This window comes from Oncorhynchus clarkii, chromosome 4, assembly GCF_045791955.1.
Source record: "Oncorhynchus clarkii lewisi isolate Uvic-CL-2024 chromosome 4, UVic_Ocla_1.0, whole genome shotgun sequence".
Classification (NCBI taxonomy): domain Eukaryota; kingdom Metazoa; phylum Chordata; class Actinopteri; order Salmoniformes; family Salmonidae; genus Oncorhynchus; species Oncorhynchus clarkii.
In genome coordinates this window covers 29,799,416-29,815,540 of record NC_092150.1, presented here as the reverse complement: position 1 = coordinate 29,815,540, position 16,125 = coordinate 29,799,416, and positions in this window count along the sequence as shown.

Sequence of the window (16,125 nt, the reverse complement as noted above, 5' to 3'; positions counted from 1 at the left end):
TGTAGCTCTGATGTTACTCAGTGAAATCAAAATGTATAAGTGTGTCTTTATTGAGTATGGTTGTGTGCTGGTGACTGTTCCTGAATCTCTATGACTGGCATGGTCCAGGTGCTGGTTTGTTTGGTTTCTGCTGAAAGTGTTAGAATGAACCAAACAGACACCACTTTTACAGGCTAGCTCATCCCTGTGGAAATGACACAACACATTACTCTCACCTCTCTACCTACACCTCTGATAACTCACAACAGGACCCAATTACCATCTAAGAACACCAGGTGGCAACATTCATCTGTTTCCGCACTCATATTGGGTACAGATGTCAATTCAATGTCCATTCCACATTGGTTCAATGTATGTCATTTAATTGAAATGACGTGGAAACAATGTTGATTCAACCAGTGTGTGTGCCCAGTGGGTTATGTCATATTGTTAACTATCTACAATAACAAATGTCTTATTAATTATCTATAATTTCAAATAGCTGAATATGAATATTGAAATATCTCAAAAACACATTATTTTATCTCTGTGCCCAGGATACACTAGACAAGCTATTATATATATACCAAATCAAAGTGGGTGGTCTGCATCATCTTTAGTTTAGGGGGGGGGGGATCTGTAAACCCCATCCACATACTGTACTTGTCCCTCAGAAACATCGCTTGATTCAATCAGTTGTGTGGGTTGGTCAGATAGAGAGTGTAATATAGCAAGGTAGTGCAGAGGTTGCTATGTTTTGTTTTCTACAGACACAATTGTGTCTTGTCTCTGTCATTGTTTCATCGGTGCCCATTATCAATATTCACCATAAGCAAGGTGGCTGACTGTGTTAATTTTGTACAAAAATACGTTTTAGATCATTTTGTAATTTGATGTATTGCTGCTATGAGCGTGTTTTTTGCTCTTTCACAGTAATTAGTTTAGACGTTGTATTAAACATGTCCTATCTGTCATGGCGTTGCCCTCTTTGGTTATAGCAAAAAAAAATAATAATAAATAAATAAAGAAGACTATGGATCAAATATGAAAATATCTGAAAGGTTATATTAGGAAATTATAACCTTGTAATCTGAATATTTTTCCTTGGTGCCCCGACTTCCTAGTTAATTACAGTTACATGATTAATCAGTTGATCGCGTAATGCTAATTACAGAGAATCTTTGATAAAAACTATAAGTCTTCAATTTAATGATAGTAAAGACACAACATATCTAAAACATAGATATGTGTCCTTATAGATCCCGACAGTGATCTAAGGATTTGCACTTCTCACATGTTGACCCAGAAGGTTATGTTTACATCTGTTTCTTTGGTTACATGTACATATTACCTCAATTACATGTACATATTACCTCAATTACTAACCGGTGCCCCCGCATATTGACTCTGTACCGATACCCCCTGTAAATAGCCTCGCTACTGTTATTTTACTGCTGCTCTTTAATTATTTGAAACCTTTATTTTGAATTTTTTTCTTAACTATTTTTTACTTAACACGTATTTTTCTTAAAATGCATTGTTGGTTAAGGGCTTGTAAGTAAGCGTTTCACTGTAAGGTCTACTACACCTGTTGAATTCGGCGCAAATTAATTTGATTTAATTTGATTTAATTAGAGATACATAGACATAGGAGATAACAAGCTGATAGCCCCAAAGGACTGAAGCAGATTCAGGGAGGTGAGTAATTCAGAAGTGTGTGAGAGAGGTCAAGACTCTAGGGTAAGGGTTTTTAAAGGGAACAACCACACTTTAAGCAGCAGTTTTTACCATGGTGCCTGTGTATACTGTGTGTTTTCTCGACAAGTCATTTTCAGCTTTCTGGCATCGTTCTGGCCCCTGGGTACCCATGACTCTCCTGGAGCCTTTAGAATGATGGGAAACTAAAGGCCTAGCATGGCTGTTTGAGATAACTGGATGTTAGAGTTGGCAGTGTTGGAGATTTGATTATAGGAGTGCACTGAGATGTACGGAGCTTCTCACATCCCACAGCAAGGCTTTGAGAACAGTTATTGCTTTAATATGAAAATAAACATTTTGTGTGATATAACATTTTCTTCAGAGAAGAAGTGAAGTAGAACAGTGTTTATACAGTAGCCTATGCGCGTTTATCATGTAAAGTGCCTTCAGAAAGTATTCAGACCCCTTTACTTTTCCACATTTTGTTACATTAAGCCATAGTCTAAAATGGGTTAAATTCAACATTTTCCTCATCAATCTACAAACGATACCCCACAATGATACATTTTGCAAATGTATAGAAAATAAAAAAGATTTACATAAGTATTTAGATCCTTTGCTATAAGACTCGAAATTGAGCTCAGGTGCATCCTGTTTCCATTGATCATCCTTGAGATGTTTTTACAACTTGATTGGAGTCCACCTGTGGTAAATTCAATTGATTAGACATGATTTGGAAAGGCACAGTCCTGTCTATATAAGGTCCCACAGTTGATGATGTTGAAGGAATTGTCTGTAGAGCTCCGAGACAGGATTGTGTCAAGGCACAGATCTTGGGAAGAGTACCAAAACATTTCTGCAGCATTGAAGGTCCCCAAGAACACAGTGGCTTCCATCATTCTTAAATGGAAGAAGTTTGGAACCACAAGACTCTTCCTAGAGCTTCCAGAAGGACAACCATCTCTGCAGCACTCTACCAATCAAGCCTTAATAATAGAATGGCCAGACAGAAGCCACTCCTCAGTAAAAGGCACATGACAGCCCACTTAGAGATTGCCAAAAGGCACCTAAAGGACTCTCAGACCATGAGAAACAAGATTCTCTGGTCTAATGAAACCAAGATTAAACTATTTGGCCTGAATTCCAAAAATCACGTCTGGAGGAAGCCAGGCACCTCTCATCACCTGGCCAATACCATCCCTAAGGTGAAGCATGTTTTTCAGAAGCAGAGACTGGGAGACTAGTCAGGATTGAGGGAAAGATGAACAGAGCAAAGTACAGAGAGATCCTTGATGAAAACCTGCTCTAGAGCGCTCAGTACCTCAGACTGGGCCAAAGGTTCACCTTCCAACAGGATAACGACCCTAAGCACACAGCCAAGACAAAGTAGGAGTAACTTCGAGACAAGTCTCTGAATGTATTGAGTGGCCCAGCCAGAGCCCAGACTTGAACCCGATCGAACATCTCCGGAGAGACCTAAAAATAGCTGTGCAGCAATGCTCCCCATCCAACCTGACAGAACTTGAGAGGATCTGCAGAGAAGATGGGAGAAACTCCCCAAATACAGGTGTGCCAAGCTTGTAGCATCATACCCAAGAAGACTTGAGGCTGTAATCACTGCCAAAGGTGCTTCAACAAAGTACTGAGTAAAGGATCTGAATACGTATTTAAATGTATGATGCATTTTTTTATAAAAAATACATTTTCAAAAAATTCTAACTACCTGTTTTTGCTTTGTCATTTGGGGTGTTGTGTGTAGATTTTAGAATAAGTCTGTAATGTAATAAAAGGTGAAGTGGTCTAAATACTTTCTGAAGGCACTGTAAATACCGCTACACAATCATTTATTGTACCAATAAATCTCCCTACAAGGATGAAGAGATTGCAGTAATTGCATAAAGGACGTGTGCATGCGTCAAATGAGCAGCTGAATAGGTTGTCCTAAATAACTGCATGCCTGATGATCATATTTGGCGGTGTCACTTTACATGGTCTTGACTCTTTCAATGTGACATGCTGACGCGTGTGTTTGGCTCAGAGCTTTCGAGGAAAATGAGCCTGTTTTAGCCCAACATGTTTAATGTGTATCCTGTGGTATTGACAGCCCACACATACACAGCCATTAGCTTTTACCAACGCACATGTCTTTTATTCCACAAACTCTGCTTGCCTTTGGTCATGATTCACTCACTGGTCCTGCTATTTTGGTGCTTGATCTCACTTGTCCACATATTTATTTATTTAGAGAAAGTCAAAGGAAGATGTTAGTGCCCACGTAGACAATCTGTCGATCGAAGCGTTGACACAAAAACAAAACCCCAGGTGGCTAGAGGTTACAATCAATGCCAGCTAGCTCCACTCCATTTTCCCATCATTAAGAGTGTGATAAGGAACTTCCCACAGTGGGCTCGACCACCACGACTCCGGGGACAAGAGGTGTCTCTAGTAAGTGAACCTGTCAGGAGTGTACTACGGTGCTGAGGGAGCCCCCTATGACACGCACAGAAAATGACGTGCAGATGTGACCTGCAAACAAAAGAGCTTTTCACACCGGAACTGCAGCGTCGAGGGAGAATGGTGGCATCTGTGTAATCTACATTGACATTCACAATGGTGATGAAATCATTGACAGCCTTTCAATATTTGATAAAGAATCAGAAAGGTCTCTAAATATGCATTTTAAGCAGGTTGACATTTTGGGTAGCCTTGTTTTAGCATGCTTAGAGTCAAATCTGTTTCACCCATGTCTTGTTCTATTGCCAGGACTAACATAGGGGGTAGTAAACCAAATTATCTTAATAATTATAATTAATAACCCTAATAATATGAGTACTCTGATACTATGCTGCAGACCTAAAAGAAGAACATATACAATTGTTCAAGAGACCAGCACAAGATTCATTAGATGTGTGAAAGTTGTCCAAAACATGTACTTTCTGTGTAGGAAATGCAATGAGTAGAGCATAAAATCAAGTCTAAAAAAAGAATTACACTCACAAAATAGGAAAGCAAGTGTAAGTACCATTGGCGCCTGTGGTCTTGGCTTCGTGGGTGATTAGTAAAGATTTTTGTTGATTATATGAATCTCCACTTCACATTCTGGATGGAAAGTGATCTGGCAGATATAATAGTGGACTTGTATCTCCTCTCATCATTTATATTGAAACTGTTGCTTCTCGAACAAAATGTTCTGTTGAGGGTCTATTTGTGATCCAAAACACTGTTGAATGTTGTAGCTTCAGAATTACATTCATGTGGTCCGTTTTTGACCTGATGGAGGGTTAAAAACGTGCTACTTTTGCAGCTCTGTTGACCATGGGTTCTTATTGCTCTCTTCAATCAACAGGTATAGTAAAATCATAGTTGTTTGGGGAAAATTATTATTGTACTAGTGCAATTACTCTATAATTAAGTGAGACCAAGATAAAGGATATTAGTCTGACCATTAACAATGATTTCAAAACAATGAATGTCTCTATCCTGGAGTCAAGAATGCCCTATGGAAAATCTTAGAGCTAAAATAATATTTAAGGTATAATATACCCTGTTGTTAGTAGGATGAACTCGTAAATGGAGATCAGCGGGTAAAGGATGAACTAGTGTTGATATCTTATTATAGTGATAATAATCAATCATATTCTATGAGAGTGAAATCTGTTATTTCTCTGTTCTTTGGGTTCTTTGTATTGAAATCCCTCATCAGTCAAATGGCTCTTGATAACAGCCTTCTCACCCCAAAGAGACAATGAGGGCTAAATTATCAGTGTTGAACATCAGTATTTACTGGCTCACAAGGAGGGGCTTTTCCACAGATCACTAAAGACGGAAACAGACGATAATTGCAGATACTCACAGGATACTGGTACATGAGCTATGTACAGAGGTTTTCTAAGCATTGATTTTCCTGATTTGCACAATGTGAAAAAACACAGTGACTTGCCATATGCACTCTTCTTTCTATGAAGACAAGACCCGTCTGTGGCCGATTTTTTCATCGCGTTTATTTATCCTTGTATTTATTGTTTCTAATTGTAAACAAGAGGTCAGGGAAAATGGGTTGAATGGAAACATCTCTGCTTGTTGTAGAATTATTGCAGAGTAAAATTATATTTTTATTTGATTGAGAAAATCACCTTTCTGTATCCTATGATGTCAATTTACTGGCTTACTGCTTATAAAAGCAACATGTCTGCATATAAAAAGTTTTGGTTCACTTTATGACAATCTCTCCCATGTGGTTGTCCTCTTTAATACTGAGGTAAACCATGTTAAGCCCAGGCCTAAATTGAGCAAGCCTAATTACTCCAGTGATACAAGCATTTCGCTAAACCCGCAATAACATTTGGTAAATATGTGTATGCTAACCATTAAAATGTGATTTGATACATCACAGGGACAGTAACCTTCCCACAATACCTCTGGGTCCCGTCTCAAACAAGCCAATTAGGGCTGGGCATGCAAATGCCAATCTAGATCCCCCTACCATCCCCAAACTCAGACTGCAGTGTGATCTAAAAGGTCATGACATTTCACCACTTCTTCCATGAATGGTTAGCCAAAGGCATCTGTCTCAGACAAAAACAGGAGGTTTTACAAGTCAGGTTTGGATGAAACAAAAACTGTAGGCCTCCACATCAATATCACATCCAGATACAGTGCCTTGCGAAGGTATTTGGCCCCCTTGAACTTTGCGACCTTTTGCCACATTTCAGGCTTCAAACATAAAGATATAAAACTGTATTTTTTTGTGAAGAATCAACAACAAGTGGGACACAATCATGAAGTGGAACGACATTTATTGGATATTTCAAACCTTTTTAACAAATCAAAAACTGAAAAATTGGGCGTGCAAAATTATTCAGCCCCTTTACTTTCAGTGCAGCAAACTCTCTCCAGAAGTTCAGTGAGGATCTCTGAATGATCCAATGTTGACCTAAATGACTAATGATGATAAATACAATCCACCTGTGTGTAATCAAGTCTCCGTATAAATGCACCTGCACTGTGATAGTCTCAGAGGTCCGTTAAAAGCGCAGAGAGCATCATGAAGAACAAGGAACACACCAGGCAGGTCCGAGATACTGTTGTGAAGAAGTTTAAAGTCGGATTTGGATACAAAAATATTTCCCAAGCTTTAAACATCCCAAGGAGCACTGTGCAAGCGATAATATTGAAATGGAAGGAGTATCAGACCACTGCAAATCTACCAAGACCTGGCCGTCCCTCTAAACTTTCAGCTTATACAAGGAGAAGACTGATCAGAGATGCAGCCAAGAGGCTCATGATCACTCTGGATGAACTGCAGAGATCTACAGCTGAGGTGGGAGACTCTGTCCATAGGACAACAATCAGTCGTATATTGCACAAATCTGGCCTTTATGGAAGAGTGGCAAGAAGAAAGCCATTTCTTAAAGATATCCATAAAAAGTGTTGTTTAAAGTTTGCCACAAGCCACCTGGGAGACACACCAAACATGTGGAAGAAGGTGCTCTGGTCAGATGAAACCAAAATTGAACTTTTTGGCAACAATGCAAGACGTTATGTTTGGCGTAAAAGCAACACAGCCCTGAATACACCATCCCCACTGTCAAACATGGTGGTGGCAGCATCATGGTTTGGGCCTGCTTTTCTTCAGCCGGGACAGGGAAGATGGTTAAAATTGATGGGAAGATGGATGGAGCCAAATACAGGACCATTCTGGAAGAAAACCTGATGGAGTCTGCAAAAGACCTGAGACTGGGACGGAGATTTGTCTTCCAACAAGACAATGATCCAAAACATAAAGCAAAATCTACAATGGAATGGTTCAAAAATAAAGATATCCAGGTGTTAGAATGGCCAAGTCAAAGTCCAGACCTGGAAAGAACTGAAAACTGCTGTTCACAAATGCTCTCCATCCAACCTCACTGAGCTCGAGCTGTTTTGCAAGGAGGAATGGGAAAAAATTTCAGTCTCTCGATGTGCAAAACTGATAGAGACATACCCCAAGCGACTTACAGCTGTAATCACAGCAAAAGGTGGCGCTACAAAGTATTAACTTAAGGGGGCTGAATAATTTTGCACGCCCAATTTTTCAGTTTTTGATTTGTTAAAAAAGTTTGAAATATCCAATAATTGTCGTTCCACTTCATGATTGTGTCCCACTTGTTGTTGATTCTTCATAAAAAAATACAGTTTTATATCTTTATGTTTGAAGCCTGAAATGTGGCAAAAGGTCGCAAAGTTCAAGGGGGCCGAATACTTTCACAAGGCACTGTACAGTGTAAAGAAGTCCATGGTCATTGTATCAAATTTGTGCCACTGAGTGTTATGGGTAACCCTTCATTTAAAAAAAGGTTAATTATATGAATTTACGAGGTAAATACTTAGTAACAATTTAATCTTAAACAGACTAACTAGGAACTAAGAAAGTAAGTACTACATACTTGTTTAGTAATAATATAGGTAAGTACAAGTAAGGTAAGTAGTAAGTACCAGCACATTACTATATAAATACATGGTCACTCCAGTCTCTTTTAAAGTATACCTAAGAAACACAACAGAACATGCATGGTCATTTATCATTAATTACCAAATAAATACCTTCAAGCCATCCTCTGGTGTTGATATTCTCTCCCATTGTTTCTATGCAATTTCCTTTTAGTTACTGTGTATGTTCATAGTAACAGGGCTATAAAATTAAGTGGTGTCTGTTTCCCCTTAGACCCTTTGACTATTTTCAAATGTTGTTCATTTACAGCCTTATTCTAAAATCAAATCAAATCAAATCAAATTTATTTATATAGCCCTTCGTACATCAGCTGATATCTCAAAGTGCTGTACAGAAACCCAGCCTAAAACCCCAAACAGCAAGTAATGCAGGTGTAGAAGCACGGTGGCTAGGAAAAACTCCCTAGAAAGGCCAAAACCTAGGAAGAAACCTAGAGAGGAACCAGGCTATGTGGGGTGGCCTGTTCTCTTCTGGCTGTGCCGGGTGGAGATTATAACAGAACATGGCCAAGATGTTCAAATGTTCATAAATGACCAGCATGGTCGAATAATAATAAGGCAGAACAGTTTAAACTGGAGCAGCAGCACGGTCAGGTGGACTGGGGACAGCAAGGAGTCATCATGCCAGGTATTCCTGGGGCATGGTCCTAGGGCTCAGGTCCTCCGAGAGAGAGAAAGAAAGAGATAATTAGAGAGAGCATATGTGGGATGGCCAGTCCTCTTCTGGCTGTGCCGGGTGGAGATTATAACAGAACATGGCCAAGATGTTCAAATGCTCATAAATCACCAGCATGGTCAAATAATAATAAGGCAGAACAGTTGAAACTGGAGCAGCAGCACGGCCAGGTGGACTGGGGACAGCAAGGAGTCATCATGTCAGGTAGTCCTGGGGCATGGTCCTAGGGCTCAGGTCCTCCGAGAGAGAGAAAGAAAGAGAGAAGGAGAGAATTAGAGAACGCACACAATTCACACAGGACACCGAATAGGACAGGAGAAGTACTCCAGATATAACAAACTGACCCTAGCCCCCCGACACATAAACTACTGCAGCATAAATACTGGAGGCTGAGACAGGAGGGGTCATGAGACACTGTGGCCCCATCCGAGGACACCCCCGGACAGGGCCAAACAGGAAGGATATAACCCCACCCAAATTGCCAAAGCACAGCCCCCACACCACTAGAGGGATATCTTCAACCACCAACTTACCATCCTGAGACAAGGCCAAGTATAGCCCACAAAGATCTCCGCCACGGCACAACCCAAGGGGGGGGCGCCAACCCAGACAGGAAGATCACATCAGTGACTCAACCCACTCAAGTGACGCACCCCTCCCAGGGACGGTATGAAAGAGCCCCAGTAAGCCAGTGACTCCGCCCCTGTAATAGGGTTAGAGGCAGAGAATCCCAGTGGAAAGAGGGGAACCGGCCAGGCAGAGACAGCAAGGGCGGGTTCGTTGCTCCAGAGCCTTTCCGTTCACCTTCCCACTCCTGGGCCAGACTACACCCAATCATTTGACCCACTGAAGAGATGAGTCTTCAGTAAAGACTTAAAGGTTGAGACCGAGTTTGCCTCTCTTACATGGGTAGGCAGACCATTCCATAAAAATGGAGCTCTATAGGAGAAAGCCCTGCCTCCAGCTGTTTGCTTAGAAATTCTAGGGACAATTAGGAGGCCTGCGTCTTGTGACTGTAGCATACGTGTAGGTATGTACAGCAGGACCAAATCATAGAGATAGGTAGGAGCAAGCCCATGTAATGCTTTGTAGGTTAGCAGTAAAACCTTGAAATCAGCCTTTGCCTTGACAGGAAGCCAGTGTAGGGAGGCTAGCACTGGAGTAATATGATATTTTTTTGGGGTTCTAGTCAGGATTCTAGCAGCCTTATTTAGCACTAACTGAAGTTTATTTAGTGCTTTATCCGGGTAACCGGAAAGTAGAGCATTGCAGTAGTCTAACCTAGAAGTGACAAAAGCATGGATTAAGAGCATGATAAACTGTAAACCACACTATCTACCAAGATAATTTTCATTTCTATATTTCGTAGCCATCTATTTACCACAACAAACCGATTCAGGCACTAAGGCCACACTCAACGAGCTGTAAAAGGTCATAAGCAAACAAGAAAATGCTCATCCAGAAGTGGCGCTCCTAGTAGCCGAGCTGCCTCTCTAGCCTTTAGTGGGACATTAATCTGGGCGCTTATAAGAAAACCCGCTATGCCCTCAGACGCAAGGCCAGACGGATTACCAGGATGTGTACTCAGAGCATGCGTGGACCAACTAGCAAGTGTCTTCACTGACATTTTCGAACTCTCCCTGACCGAGTCTGTGATATCTACATGTTTCAAGCAGACCACCAGTCCCTGTGCCCAAGAAAGCGAAGGTAACCTGCTTAAATGACTACCGCTGTCACATTGTATAAATGATTGGAGACAGGCGCAGGAATTCATAATAGGGGGGTTTAATACTCCACCCAAAATATACAACATGCCATGGAAAGGCATGGGGAGGAAGCCCAAAACAAACACGTACACAAAAACACAGGGATGTAAGCCAAACAAAAGAGCGAGGTAAAACCTGTAATAAATACACAGGATGAGCCCCACAATACACTACACGGGGGGGGGGCGAAACCTGTAATAACAAATGCACAACAATATATGGGACGAGACAAGTGCACGCAGCACGAAAGCCGAAATAACAAAGCACAGGTACTCACAGGCCAATGGACATGGGAACAATAACCGACAAGACAACAGTGAACAGAGGGCACATATATACGGTTACTATCAGTGGAATTGGAATCAGTTGTGCATAATGAGACAGTTCAGTGATGCCTAGAGGCCTGTGGCATAGACCTCTGGAACTGATGCACAGAATGAGCAGCATTACCGGGGGAATCTGTGACAACCGGCCCTTAGGAAAAGAAGGGCTGAACACGCCCCCATTCACATCAACGATGCTGTAGTGGAGCGAGTCGAGAGTTTCAAGATCCTTGGTGTCCACATCACCAGCAAACTATCATGGTCCAAACACACCAAGGGTGTCGTGAAGAGGGCATGACAACGCCTTTTCCCCCTCGGGAGATTGAAAATATATGGCATGGGTCCCCAGATCCTGAAAAAGTTCTTCAGCTACACGATGGAGAGCATCCTGACCATAAAGCGCTATAGAAGGTAATGTGTACAGCCCAGTAAATCACTGGAGCCAAGATTCCAGCCATCCAGGACCTACACTACCGTTCAAAAGTGTGGGGTCACTTAGAAATGTCCTTGTTATTGAAAGATAAGCACATTTTTTGTCCATTAAAATAACATAAAATTGATCATAAATACAGTGTAGACATTGTTAATGTTGTAAATGACTATTGTAGCTGGAAACGGCAGATTTTTTTATGGAATATCTGCATAGGTGTACAGAGGCCCATTATCAGCAACCATCACTCCTGTGTTCCAATGGCACGTTGCGTTAGCTAATCCAAGTTTATAATTTTAAACGGCTAATTGACCATTAGAAAACCCTTTGCAATTAAATATGTTAGCACAGCTGGAAATTGTTGTGCTGATTAAAGAAGCAATAAAACTGGCCTTCTTTAGACTAGTTGAGTATCAGTATTTGTGGTTCAATTACAGGCTCAAAATGGCTGAAACAAATAACTTTATTCTGAAACTTGTCAGTCTATTCTTGTTCTGAGAAATGAAGGCTATTCCATGCGAGAAATTGCTTAGGATTTGAAGATCTCGTACAACGCTGTGTACTTGTATGGTCTTGTATGTAATCATTTCACGGAAATACCTGTTGTATTCAGCGCATGTGACATTTTTTATTTGATTTGATGTATTTGGATGGATGCTCTAGTAATCTAATGGCACGTCCAAAGTGTTCCTGTGTAATACACTCAGGTAGGCCATTTTGATTCACTTTCTATTGTTTATTTTGGGATTGAGTGCTGAAGTGTTGCAGAATAATATATTTTTTAAGTGCTCCTAGATGCCAGTGGGGAAGTTAGATCTTCTTAAAGAGTCATTGGTTGAAACAAACAAACAAACATTTTAATCATATTTTTCTTTGATTTTCTTTAACTACCTCTTATTCTTCTTGATCAATATCTCCTTCCTTCATCCTTATCAGTTATAAATGCAAATCATCAATGTGACCTATTACAGCTCAAGCAATAATCCTCTTTTAAGGGTTCTTCTCATATTTATTAATTCATTTGACATTTGAGCTGTATTTCCCTGTGGCTCTGAACATATTGTGTGTATCAGATATTGTTCCCACGTGTGTCAGTTACTGTATAACTGCAGTGAGACAGTGAACACACACACACAGACACACACAGACGTAAATGCCTTAATCTTGTTTGGACTCCGGGAAGAGTAGCTGCTGCCTAGGCAGCAGCGAATGGGGATCCTAAATACATACAAAATACACACGCACACACGCACACAAACAAACAAAGGTTAGAAATGTTTGCATCATTAGTCACCTGAAATATTTAACGAGGATAGCATTGATGAGTTGTAGTTTAGTTTGACATGTGGCATGTTCAGTATATGCATAAGGGTTATTTAGACCACTGTGAGCCCAACATCCAGAAGAGATCATACTAATGCATCTGATTGCACATTTTTCCCTCATGATCTCCTGAGGCATCTGACACCAATTAAATATTAAATCACTATGCAACAGTGTTGTGAAGATGAACATTTCTGGTCTGTCCTTTTCCAGTAGTTGTAGCATACTATTCAGTTGGTCAATGACGCGCAGTGGGGTCGGTGGCTGGGTAAGCACAGGCTATTATCAAAGACAGATTTATTCACAAACAAACCTTGATGAAGCCAAAGTTCACCATACAAGCGATAGCCTCTGATGACAGCATATTTCATATCATCCAGCAAAATGGCACACTTCTCAACTCAGCTCAGCCATAGATCGATGTAGCATCCACAGTTACAACTGATAGGTGGCACTAAAGACCAATATATGGACACATTTCATCTGAATAATTTGCTATGCAAACTCCATAGCCTTTCACAATGGATTTACAATTCTTCCAGCGCAAACACACACACACACCACATAACATTAACAGCTAGCAGTGAGGGAATTGGTGGTTGCCTTGCCTGTCATGAATAATGTCATGTTTTGTATGCTGTATGCTGCTCTGTCTGGTCTTAACTTTCATTATAGTTGACGTTCCACTCTTTGAATCCTCCAAATGGTGCATTACATTATTTCAGGTGCAGTATAGTAGTGTCCATTTGTCAGATTGTTTTTGTTAGCTAGCTTTGTTCACTTCAAGGGAATGCAATGGCAAATTATGTAGACACAACATTGCCCTGGGGACTTGCTTCCATTCAGCCACAAGAGCATTAGTGAGGTCGGAAACTGATGTTGTGCAATTAGGCCTGGCTCGCAGTCGGAGTTCCAATTCATCCCAAATGTGTTTGATGGGGTTGAGATCAATGCTCTGTGTAGGCCAGTCAAGTTCTTCCACATTTATCTCGACAAACAATTTCTGTATGGGCCTTGCTTTGTGCACGGGGGGCATTGTCATGCTGAAACAGGAAAGGGCCTTCCCTAAACTGTTGCCACAAAGTTGGAAGCACAGAATAGTCTAGAATGTCATTGTATGCTGTAGCATTAAGATTTCCCTTTGATTGGAACTAAGGGTCCTAGCCCAAACCATAAAAAACAGCCCCAGACCATTATACCAACTCCACCAAACTTTACAGCTGGCACTATGCATTGGGGCAGGTAGCATTCTCCTAGTATCCACCAAAACCCGATTAATGGACGCTTCCAGATGGTGAAGCGTGCGTGATTCATCATGCCAGAGAACGAGTTGCCACTGCTCCAGAGTCCAATGACGGCGAGCTTTACACCTCTCCAGCCAACGTTTGGCATTGTGCATGGTTATCTTAGGCTTGTGTGTGTCTGCTCAGCCATGGAAACCCATTTCATGACGCTCCCAATAAACAGTTCTTATGCTGACATTGCTTCCAGAGGCAGTTTGGAACTGAGTGTTGCAACCGAGGACAGACGATTTTGACACGCTACGCTCTTCAGCACTCTGCGGTTCCGTTCTGTGAGCTTATGGCCTACCACTTCGTGGCTGAGCCATTGTTGCTCCTAGACATTTCCACTTCACAATAAAAGCACTTACATTCGACCGGATAGCTCTAGCAGGGAAGAAATTTGACAAACTGACTTCTTGGAAAGCTGGCATCCTATGACTGTGCCAGGTTGAATGTCACTGAGCTTTTCAGTAAGGCCATTCTTCTGCCAATGTTTGTCTATGATGATTACACGGCTGTGTGCTCGATTTTAGCAACAGGTGTGGCTGAAATAACCAAACCCACCAAGTGTATGTATTAAACCTAACCCTAGCCCTAAACTTAACCTTTATCCTAACCCTAAACCCTTACCCTAACCCTCTAACCTTAACCCTTACCCTTATTCTAAACCTCACCCTAACCGTAACCTTAGCATTCAGTTGATTATCAACAGATAGTTGGACCATCTGTAGAGTAAATTTTCCAGATGGACTATCCGTAACATAAAGTTATCTTACACAGGTCAACCATAACCTCTCACATTAACTTACAGTAATATACAATACATGGCTATGTCCTGGTGACCCTTGGGTGGTGGTATGTGAGAGCTAATGTATATTAGCTTATCTACCTGTGTTTAATTACTTTCTCTGTTCACCTGGCTGCCTTGTTATTTGGGTTCCTCAGTTGGCCTGTATCTTTGCTTAGGTCTCATGTTTTATTAGTGTGCGGTTGGCTTGTTTCTGTTAAGACTCCAAGGAAATGTTTTAGATTTTCCCTTATCTCTGCTTGCTGTGTTTCTCTGCGCTTGGGGACTATATCGCACTAGCGTTATTGTTACAGTATACCGAAGCCAACAATGGACCCAGCAGAGATTGCTCAGTCATCCAAGGAACATTCTGAAAACCACCATTTATGGTCGGCTCTCACCCACCATGGATCTGTGATTAATCGCCATGAGGCGCGGCTGCAGACATTGTCAGATTATTGAAGAACTATTGTGTCCGCTCTGTAGGCAGGACAGATGGGAGCAACAGCTGCTGTGGCTGTTCCTAATCCTCCACTCCCTACCAGCTCAGTGTTTTCCTCCCTTCGGAAGCCTCATCTCCCGGCACCAGAGTGAGGGAAATCCTGGGAGGGGCATCCTGGGAGGTGTCGTGGGTTCCTGCTCCAATGCTCGCTGAAGCAATTCACGGTGAAGCAGCGCTCGGTGAAGCAACTCACCATGCCTATTCAGCTATGGGTTCTGGATTATCATGTGGAGTTTTTCCAGTTACATTTGGTAGACTCTCCTGAGCTTCCCCTGGTTCATGGATATCTGTGGCTTTCTATCCATAATCCTCAAATTGACTGGCCCTCGGGAAGAGTTCTGGGATGGAATCCTTCATGCCAGTCCACCTGCCAGCAACTCTCTCCACATCTTTCTGGCCCTGCTTGTCTGGAGGCTTCCGATTCTCCTGTTCCCCCGGCTGAGGATAACAAGCCTGATCTTTCACACGTACCTCGGGATTACTGGGATGTGGGTCAGGTCTTCAGCGGCTGGTTTTATTCGGCTGACCACTTCACTTGCAGAAGCAAGGGTTTTTCTTTGTTGGAAATAGGGATGGGGGATTACATCCCTGTATTGATTATCGGAGTTTAAATAACATTACCATCAAGAACCGTTACCCTCTTCCTCTTATGTCGTCAGCCTTTGAGAGACTCCTGGTTTTCTCAAAATTGTATTTACAGAACACGTTTAATCTGGTGCACATCAGACAGGGAGACGAGTGGAGACAGCGTTCAACACCCCAAATGGACATTATGAGTACCATTTGGTACTCATTAACCAGGGCCTGCCATTTGGACATACAAATGCTCCAGACGTTTTCCAGGCCCTGGTTAATGATGTGTTGCGCGA